Source organism: Vigna angularis, chromosome 1 (assembly GCF_016808095.1).
Source record: "Vigna angularis cultivar LongXiaoDou No.4 chromosome 1, ASM1680809v1, whole genome shotgun sequence".
In the NCBI taxonomy this organism is placed as follows: Eukaryota; Viridiplantae; Streptophyta; class Magnoliopsida; order Fabales; family Fabaceae; genus Vigna; species Vigna angularis.
Genome location: NC_068970.1, coordinates 35,458,761 through 35,468,083, shown reverse-complemented (window position 1 = coordinate 35,468,083; position 9,323 = coordinate 35,458,761). Strand labels below are relative to the sequence as shown.

The following is a 9,323-nucleotide window of genomic DNA, read 5'->3' as shown; positions in this document are numbered from 1 at the left end:
CATACCTCAGTATGATTATGCTATTCATGATTATGTTGTTAATAATTATGCTGTTGATATGTATGCGGATGACTATATTGTTGCTGAGTCTGATTTTAATTTTTCCTCTGTGCATGATGAGAACTGCTTTCTACTATCACATTCGAATGTTTATTCTCCATGCACTAAACATGAATCTGAGTCTGTGGTTGATAATGCATGTAATTTTAAAATTGATTCATGTTCTGAGGATGTATCTGAGGTTCAGCTTATTACACTGGATTTGGGTGTTATACCCCTCCATGAAATTTTTGTAGTGCCACATTGCACTGACCATGTTGCAAGAGGTACGTATAAACTTGATGACCAACATGCACCCACAGTGGAAAACATAGGAGCTAACACTGACAGATCAAAGTTCGGAAGGCACCTGCTGGACCCGCTCATCAACAATTGCTGCTTAGATCCGGCAGTGGAGGATATTTCCCTGCTTGATCAGATTTGGAGGATGAAGCAGTTCTTCCTCAAAATTTCCATCTTGGATCCTGAAGAAGACATCTCCCTACAAATCCAAAATTGGCAACTGCCACCATGACCAGGGAAGTTTTCTTTTTCTTTCTTCCCCGTTTTCATATTTTTAGTGCACTTGTCCTTTATCTGTTTATTGTTTTAATTGATGATCTTATGCTTAGAAAACATTTAGGACAGTGTAGTTTAAGTGTGGTCTCGGGAAGATTCTGCATTTTGTTTTTCTTTTAAGTTTGTTTTTCCTTTTCTTCTTAGTTTTCGAATTGTTATCTTTAAAAAAAAAAATTTTAAAAAATGTGTGTTCTATTTCAGGTGTGTTATTTTGTTAATGTATGTTTTGTAAATATGTGTTTTGTCTGCTGTTTTTGACATTTGCGTTTTGTGTGCTTTGACATTTTATGTTCGGTATTAGGTCTTTTGTTAATTTGTGTTCTGTTTTTTTTATTTATTTAATTTTTGTGTAAAAAAAATAGTCATAAGAGTAGAATTAGCAAGTAATGCAGAGAGGTGTAGTTTGAGCTGATATAAATTTGAGTGCTTTTATTGAAAATAACCAAATACGCTGGAACATTCTGTCTTACACTGCTGATAATAAAAATAAAATACATAAAAACATAAATAAAGTTGTTCGGGGGTTCGATCATTTCTGATCGTTAATATTACATACCAAATAAATAAATAAAAAAAACACATAAAAAAATAAAATTAAAAACATAAAAAAATTAAGTGTCCATATTACAGTCCTTATTTAAAATTCTGGCCACACTCGGCCAACAAAAACATAAAAAAAAACATAAAATCATTAAAATTGAAAGTGGTTACTCGGTGGCGGTCTTAAGGTAAGCTCCGTCGAGGGAGCTCTGATACGGAATGCAGGGGGCGTAGGTGGCGGGATTTGTCGTTCATCGCTGTCGTCGTCGATGATGATTGGAATGGGGAACAGATCCAGCAGCCTCGGTGCCCTCATTACTACCCAGTCATATTCTTTCAACGGAAAAATTTGTATGTTAATAATAGAAGAGGAAAGGAAAAAAATTCAATAAAAATAGAGATATGATCAGAGTTCTTACCGTACATATATCGCGGCAGCAAAAAAAAGATGGTGCCAGTGGGGTCTATCTCCGCTTGCAGGCACCTGACCCGATTTCCGTGGTTGTTGAACCAGCAGTGCACGTTATATTCGCTGGCATCTCCGAAAGCCCTTAGTCGAGACGCAATCTCGACGACTTGAGCTCTGCTTAGATGTGTGACCCCATAGTTGTATATGTTGGTCATCATCTTGATCTGATCATCGGTAGGACGCCACCACTGACTCGTGTATCTCTCTATTTCCATCTCACTCATCCTTCCTCTCGAAATATTCTAAAACATAAAAAAAAAAAAAAGAACAAAAATGAAAAAAAAAATAAAAAAAAGCATAAAAAAATAAAAAATAAAAATATTAGATTCTTAGTTCAGTGTTTTCTTTATTTGTTTTTGTTTCCTTTTAGATTTATTTTGTCCTGTCAGTCTTTGATGTTTCTGTGTCTGGTCTCAGATCTGTTTCACGGTCCTTGCAAAAGGGTCCTAAACGGATCTATGTCCAGTTGTCCTTGTCCATGTTGTTCATGTAAATTATGTTTCTGTGTTTATTTAGTTTTAAGTGGGGTACGTGGCGTTGTTCTACCCGATTGTCTCTGCCATACCTTCAATCGAAGGGAGATTAACGTCTAGTTTCCAGCCGATATACCCCTTAAGTTTTAAGACAGTTGTGTTTTAAGTTTAAAAAAAAAATGAAAAAAAATTGAAAAGGGAGAGCAGGCAAGAGGAAAGCTGAGAAAGCGCAAGAAAATAAAGCAAAGAGACGGTAGGAAAAGTAAAGAAAGAAAGAAAGAAAGGGAGATCCAAAGTTCTGAGGACTTACCTGAAGAAGAAAGGCTTGTAGAGGCTCCTCGGAGATCTCAGACGCTTCGGAGGCACGCGGGGACTGAGCTTCCTCGCAGATCCAGACGCTCGGGAGAGAGTGGAGAGAATAGAGAGAGAGAGAGGGTTAGGGAGAGAGTGGGCAAGTCAGAAATGCCGCTCGGGCGCCGAAGAATGGCCTATTTATAGACAATTTTTTGGCACTGTAGCAACAGTTTCGGTCGTTGCCACCGAAATTGTTGTTACAGTGCCGGTCATCTCCTTTTTCAGAAAAAAAATAAAAAATAAAATAAAATAAAATATAAAAAAAAATAAAAAAAAATAAAAATAATAATTAGCATCTACTGATGGATGTCGTTGACAACATCTACTGATGGATGTTACTAAAAAAGTTCTTCCCGTTTTCCTACTTTTTATTGCACTTGTCTATATTATTTGACTGCTTTGAAATTGATAATCTGATGATTGTAACACACTGAGGACATTGTGTAATTTAAGTGTGGGGGAGAAATTCTGATTTTTCTATTAGTTTGTATTTTGTGTGTTAAATTTTTTTGTTTTTGAGTGTTAATAAATTTTACATTTTTCTCTTGATTTCTGGATGATGTCTAAGTTGTAGATTTTTCCTTCACTTCATTGATACTCAGTTTGAAATTCTTGCTTTTCTCTGCTTGGAAAGATGATTATGCGTTTAAGAGGTTGTTTTGATTATGACAAACACCCTGTGTGAGATTTGATCCACTTTATTTTCTTTCTTGTGTGATATGTATCTTGATTGCTTGCACATATGCCTTGGCTTGATTCTTTTTTATATACTTGATTTATATGCATTTTTGGAAGTGATAAAGGCAATTTTATTTTTGAGCCTCTTTAGCCAAATAAGCCTACCCTGTTATTATCCTTTGATAACCCCTTTGAGCCTATACTTTCCCCATTTGTTTGTTTTAAAGCTCATACATTGACCCTAAGTGAAAAACAATGATTACCTTAACCTTAGGAAAGTCTGGAGCTATAAAAGTGTTTTGTGAATAAGTGTGGTCTCCTTGGGGATTTTGATAAATTGGCTAGTTGGTTCATCATTTTGTTTTGAAAATATGAATTCTATCCTGTTGTGTGATAAAGAGAGGAAAGAAAAGAGACAGGATGAATGAAAAAAAAGGATGAATGAAAAAAAAAAACAATTTTGAGAACAATGGAGTCGAGAAGAGGATTGAATTAGAGGTTTGGGTGAGATTTGACTGTATTTACACTTATTCCCCATTGCTCCTCTATTTTCTTCTGGTTTACACCTACTTATCCATATTTTATCCTCCCCTGTCCTTGGCCCCATTACAACCCAGAAAAGACCTTTTGATCTGAACATGCATATGTTTTAAGTGTTGATATTAGAAGCTTGCCAAGTCTACTTGTGTTTGCTTTCTTGAGTGCATTGAGTGACATTGATTTACCTTAAACACTTGAGAGAAACACTGTAGTGCATCTGTGAGGTTTTGTTATTTTTGAATCACCTCTTGAGCTGATTGATTATTTTGCCATACTGTGAATTGCTTGGATGATTTTTGTAAGTATCTGCTTTATTTGATTTTGTGTTGGATATTGTCTACATCTTTTATCTGTCCAGATTTCTTGAGAACAATGTAAATTCTCTTTGTTTTCTTGTGAGTCTTTATTTTCTGCATGTTGAGTTTGTGTCACTCCTTTGATGTCTTATTCCCTGATTTGCGTCATGATTTTGCCCACGAGTGCAAAAGACTAAGTGTGGTCTATTTTGATGAGTCAATATTTTCTTCACTTCACTTAGTTTATTGTACTAGAATTAATTAGGGAATTGTGCTTAATTGTCCAATATTTCTCCATTTTTACTAATTTTGCTTAATTTGATTAGAAATTCTTATTTTGATTAATTTGAATTATCTAAGCTAATTATTTGTATTAGTAATTACAGGGAATTTTTTTGGAGATACAATTTGGGACATTTGAAGGTTTAATGAAAAAAATGGCAATTGAATCGAGAGGTGGAGATTTATTTTGATGTACAACACATTTTATTTTGGGAATGGATTTTCCTTTATAAAGAAATTTGGCAGCAACCCAAAATTACACATGTGTTTGGACGTGAAAATGGTCTTAGATGTGAAAGGGGTAGTCATTCATTTTAAAGCATAATTGTCGGTGCAACTACAAACTCCACACGACAGACTAAATTCGGTAAATTCAATTTGGCTATCAGCATATGTTTTGGACAACGCAATGGGGGCCACCAATGTAAAAGTTCACGTACACAATAGAGAAAGTGTTGAACTTTATTGGTTTAGTATTATTAATGGAAAGGTGTCACGGCCCATTCAGAATTTATTTTGGCAAAGAACAAAATACACTTTGGCATAATGGGAAGCAGCCCACGGTTTTGCATGATTTGCGGTATGAGTGAATTTGGCTTAAAGAATGTAAGTGGACCTGCACGGGGACAAGAACTCGGCTGGAGAAGAAGAAGATAGCCAGAATAGGTGCTGGGACAGGACCACGATGGAGATCGTCCAGCTGATCCAGCAGCCACCAGCAGCTTCAGCACACGTCCAAGCCCTCGGTTCCCCATTGCAGCAGCGGGCCTCAAGAAGCACACTGCCATGGTTGGAATCCAGTTGAAGATAGAAGCAGCCACACATTTTGATGGAGAACAGCATGAGTTACGTTCCAGCTAGGAAGTGATGGCAGCAGAAGGCACGGTCCTGCAAGCTTGAAGCAAACTGCACCAGCAAGGAAAGCACACGGTGATTGATTGATGTTGGAGGATTGGCGCAGAGTTACGTTCCAGCTGAGATGGAGCAAGTTAGGGAGGAGATCAGAGAAAACTCACACCCCATGGAGCAGAGAGCACGGCCTACACCAACAGATTGTTGCATCCAAAATCTAGCAGCTTGGGAGATTCACGTCCAGCACTTCCAATATGGAGCATTCACGTTCAAAGGAGAAGAGTGTCACGGCTGGAGAAATGGCAGCAGAGAGTTACATTCTAGCTTGGAGAATGAAGAAGGAAGTGGTGGCACGGTGATGGCTGGATGAGTGAAAGGAAAACATTTGAATCCAGCAAAGAGAAGCAGTTGTGATGAAGGGGTAGAATGGTTTGGAATGTGACTGAAGAAGAAGACAAGGATTGAGGCTCCACCTGATTTTTGGTACGTAAGGAGACAAAACCTTATGGAGGAAAGAATGTTTTATTTATTGGAGAACGTTGGTATATGGGTACAAGAGAGAAGGGTCCCTTGCTTTGTTGGACACATCCATAACAGCACTAAGACTTGATCGGTTTGAATTTTATCCAGTCATTTTATTTTAATGTTAAATCTTTGATAAATGCCATTTTCTGCACCGTTAAATTCTGTCATTGTGTTTTACTGGTCATGTTATTTTCAAGAGTCGTTTTTACGGTTTATTTTTACTGGAGCTTTTGGTAAATTTTAATTACAGTGTTGTTTTGTCTTCCGCATACACTACAAGAAAAATTGGAATTATATACTGCTAAAATCCGTATGTAACATTCAAAATCTGTATATAATGATTAATTATATACGAAATACATACGGATAAAAATCCGTATATAATATACTCGTAGGTAAGTTATATACAAATTTATCCGTAAGTAAATTACATACGGATAAATCCATATATAATATCCGTATATAAGTACATATATAATTACATATGTAATTACATACGGATAAATCCGTATGTAACATATGGATAGAAAAAAAAAATAATTCCTTTATTTGTAAAGATCAGGGAGCCTTAAAACAAAAAACTTATAAATACAATATAATATTATATAAGTATATTGTCATTAGTTTCAACTTTCAATAAAATGAGTGAATAGTTATGATTGACAATAGAACTACGAGCCTTAAAACAAACAAAGAAACTTATAAATACAATATAATATTATATAAGGTTATTGTCATTAGTTTCAACTTTCAATAAAATGAGTGAATAACTATGATTGACAATAGGAGGGGCAACGTCTTCTTGTAAAACCAGAATATTGAACCTATTACTATGAAGGCACAATTGCAAGTATCGTAGCAGTTTTTGTAGCCACATCTAAACTGGGTTGTTTCTGTCTACTTTAAAAACACTTCTTCGGAAGTCCATGTCCTTAAATCTCTCCTAACAAGCATGGTCCTTCTCAGCATTTCCACCTGCAAAAAAGCACCCCAATAACATTAATCTTTTTCTCTCCACATTAATTAAATAAAATATATAATTAAAAAAGTATATTATCTTCAAATTTAAAACCTAAAGAACAAACTTTTTTTGTCAAAATACTAGAAATAGTGATAAGGATAAAAAAGAAGATAGAAAAGAAGTTAAATTGAAAATAAGTTTATTGACTTTTCTTGAAATTAGTGAATGACTAAGCATTGAAGACGATGTGTATTTATCTCTTTAAGGGTTATTTATGATGATGGGTTCTTAGCAGAAGCTAGAACTTTATCTTTGTCTAGCAGCAAAATTATTTTAGATTCATAATACTAACTAACCAAAAGATGCCATAATTGTAACATAAGAAATCAATATAGCATGGCACAACATAAACTAAACATCATATTGATTTAGGTAAATCCCGAGACTCAAATCCCCAGGAGAAATCCCCATACTCAAATCAAGATTATGGCAAGTGCATGCTTAAATTTAAAGTCAACTTTCATGAATCAATGTTCTCCAAAATTGCTCTCCACTTTTTCTTCATCATACTTGACAGAAGACTTAGTATAAAATCGACACAGAAAATACAAAATGAAGAACCCTTTTGGATTAAACTCCTTATTAATCCACACCATTTCATTCATATAAGGACAATACATTCAGTATCCTAATAAATGACTATTGCAGACCTTTATGTTTGGATAACCTTGTCAGTTGGCACACAAATTCATGAAACCTTATCATGGTAGGATAAAAAATAAGTAATTGTAGCTCTACTTGATTTTTATATAAAAACTTTTAGATAATAGTGTTTGATAACTAGCACAGATTTCATATATAAAACCAGATTAACTAAGATGAGAAACTAAGAATATAATGAACTAAATTTAAAGTTTAAATTTGAATAAGGTATAATGCTTGAAATAGAAGTTCTCACGTCTTGCTAATAAATGGTCTTATACTTTGTTCTCCTTGACCACCTTTGTGAAGAGCTAAAGCACTTATGTGAGTTGCGTTTCTCCTCAATATTTCACTGATTTGTCGATGAAGAACAAGCACAAACTCTTCCTTTGTAAAAATTCTCATCTGCAACTCAATCAAATCATGAATTAAACTGACAGAAAAATCAAATAAAATTGATAGCCTACCATGTTCAATACCTGCTTCAAATCCTCCTCATAATCTCCCAAACTAAAGTTTATATCAGCATTTACTCCATGATAGCAGCCTTATCGTATGCTCTATGAATAGAACAATATCATCAATGCCTGAAGGTGGTGGGCCACATTCCCCCATGTAAGCTTTTCAACATTCATCAAGTCAAGAACCTTTTTAGGCATAGGTTCTGCAGAAAAAATTGTTAAAAATAAAATAGTTAAGGACCTCAACATTTCATTGCTATCACCTACCCAAATAATCATAAGAAGCTTGTTAAAATAAAATTCAAGGAAAGAACAATTGATAAGAAACAGAGTAAATTGTACAAACAACTATTGAGGTTGTTCAAACACAATGTTCTAGCTTTTTTATGATCACAATAATGGTCCTTATAATATTCACACAACACAATGAATAACAAGAAATGGTGGTGTAATTCATTTCAAAGACTGGGCTAAGCATGTTTGACTGATTAAATGACAAAGGCTTGATGCAGAAAGTCTAGAATATGTATACTCCTTGATAAGCAATTTGTAAACCACAAATTCCACCAAGGCTTGTGGTATGCCCCAACCTTTGATTTCAGTAGCCACTTCCATTAACTGTGCCAATGATTTACCAAAACAACAGCATCTAGCCAAACCTAGTTTCTCTGATTACATATATCAGAAGACTAAGATGAACCCAGAAGTCAATTTTGTTCAAAAGATCTAAAGATGAAAGCAATACATATTAGTGTTAAATATTTAACAAGTGAAATAATCTTATGAAAAAACAAAGAAAAAATCCAAATGTTCACTCAAAAAGAACGTATGCAAGTTTTTTTCCAACACAAACGACAAAAGTTTTTGAAAGTCAAGATTGAAGAACTATACCATGTTGACTATAGATGTGCTTTCCATTTAACCATTCCCATAGCCATTCCTAAACCCTGGAAAACCTAAAAAGCCAGAAATTTGAATCAATTACAACCATCAAAACACATTAAAGACATGACCACGAAAAAACCAAAAGCGAGTGAGCAAATTGAAAACCAAATATTATTGGAGCGCAAAACCAAAGAAAGAAAAAAGGGTTAGATAGATGAAACCCTAGATTTTGGGGGTGGAAGTGGGAAGAAAGATTTGCACCTTGCGAAAGAAAACCCTAGATTAGATAAATTTAGGATAAGAAGGTTAGGGCTTGAAGGAAGAAGATTAGGAACTTACTGAAGAGTCACCGCCGATAGTGAATGACGACGACAGTGAGTGATAGCCACACTAACGAAATGCCGGTGTGAGAGTTGAAGTGGAAGGGTTCTGAGTTATGGGAGGAAGAGGGAGAAACGCGATTTTGACAGTGGGAGAGTGCAAATGAGAGGTTGTGTGAGGAAGAGGAAAAAAAAATGCAAGTGATTTCAAGAGAGGGGAAAATGGAAGTGGAAGGGTTCTGTGAGTTGTTGTGGGAGGAAGAGGGAGAAACGCGATTTTGACGGTGGGAGACTGCAAGTGAGAGGTTCTGTGAGGAAGAGAACGCGAGCGATTTCCAGAAAGAGGGGAAAATGCGAGTGATTTCGA

General features: G+C 35.3%; 1 long non-coding RNA gene across 3 annotated transcripts; it reads right to left on the bottom strand.

Moving 5' to 3' along the window:
• Positions 1 to 6,353: 6,353 nt before the first annotated feature.
• On the bottom strand, positions 6,354 to 9,323 carry LOC128193460 (uncharacterized). Of its 3 annotated transcripts, XR_008244698.1 has the most exons (6): positions 8,976 to 9,323; positions 8,858 to 8,897; positions 8,643 to 8,707; positions 7,770 to 7,954; positions 7,547 to 7,695; positions 6,354 to 6,602 (listed from the first exon to the last, which is right to left on the bottom strand). It is a non-coding gene; the product is annotated as an uncharacterized LOC128193460 (long non-coding RNA). The 3 variants fall into 3 exon arrangements; XR_008244694.1 differs by having other exon boundaries at positions 8,643 to 8,897; XR_008244693.1 differs by lacking the exon at positions 8,858 to 8,897.